At 41.9% G+C, this 1,264-nt stretch overlaps 1 non-coding gene across 1 annotated transcript; it reads right to left on the reverse strand.

The window, feature by feature from the left end:
• Positions 1 to 472: 472 nt before the first annotated feature.
• LOC127077499 (small nucleolar RNA R71) lies at positions 473 to 579 on the reverse strand. Its single transcript, XR_007787299.1, has one exon. It is a non-coding gene; the product is annotated as a small nucleolar RNA R71 (small nucleolar RNA).
• Between the last annotated feature and the right edge of the window lie 685 nt (positions 580 to 1,264).

A 1,264-nucleotide genomic window follows, 5' to 3' on the forward strand; every position in this document is an offset into this window, starting at 1 on the left:
CCCGTAGTACCGGAAATTTAGTAGATCCTTTAGCGGAACCCGAACGTTATACTCGTACACGCCTCTTACTCATCCGAATTAAGAAAGATATGGCCGAGAATCGCGATAGGAGACCTCTTAAGGAATTTTCCCAACCCTCTGATGAGGAACCTAGTTTGAGTATAGTAAACCCCCTTATTCCTGCTAACGATTTTGAACTAAAACCGTCTTTGTTGCAATTAGTGCAACAAAACCAATACGCGGGTCTCGCTACCGAGAACCCGAATCAACATTTAAAAGTTTTTATCCAACTAGCTGACACCTTTAAATCTAACGGCGCTTCACCCGATGCGATCCGTTTAAGATTATTTCCTTTCTCCCTCAAGGATAGAGACGTTCATGGCTAGATTCACTTCCAGCTAATTCAATAACTACCTGGGAAGACCTTAGGAGAGTATTCCTTGCTAGATATTTTCCCCCTAGTAAGACTGTTGTTCTTCGAAACCAAATAAATAGATTTACTCAAAACCAAGGAGAATCGCTTTTCGAAGCTTGGGAGAGATATAAAGAGCTATTAAGAGTCTATCCACACCATGGCCTAGAACAATGGCTGATCGTTCATACCTTCTACAATGGACTCTATTATAACACCAAGATGAGCATCGACGCTGCCGCAGGTGGCGCGCTGAAGAACAAACCTTATCCAGAAGCTTGTGACCTAATTGAGGATATGGCCCAAAACCATTACCAATGGGGAACTGAACGAGCATCAATAGAGAAAAAGGAGACCCAAGGTGGAATACATGAGGTAAGCTCTCTAGACATGATGCAGGCAAAAATGGACGCTTTATCCCTTAGGATTGAACATATATCTACAAACACTAACACCGTAGCAGTAGTCCACACAGACTATGAACTTTGTGGATCTAAAGGACACGAATCGGCAGAGTGTAACCTTTTGAACAAACTGAATACCGACCAAGTGAATTACGCCCAAGGTAACCCATTTTCAAACACTTACAACCCTGGATGGAAGAATCATCCGAATTTCTCCTATAAAAACCAGAACCCTATCCAAAATCATGCACCTCAGAGACCGCAAGGTTATCAAGCCCAAAAACCAAACCAACCTATGCAAGATGTGCCCTAGAAGTCTAACCTTGAGAAAATCATGGAAAGCTTTATATCGGGCCAAACTCAGGAAAATTAAGAATTCCTAAACCATAACATTCACGTAAACGAAGTTATAACGCAATTAGGAACCAAGGTTGATCAGATAATCACT

This window comes from Lathyrus oleraceus, chromosome 4 (genome assembly GCF_024323335.1).
Source record: "Lathyrus oleraceus cultivar Zhongwan6 chromosome 4, CAAS_Psat_ZW6_1.0, whole genome shotgun sequence".
Lineage (NCBI taxonomy): Eukaryota > Viridiplantae > Streptophyta > Magnoliopsida > Fabales > Fabaceae > Lathyrus > Lathyrus oleraceus.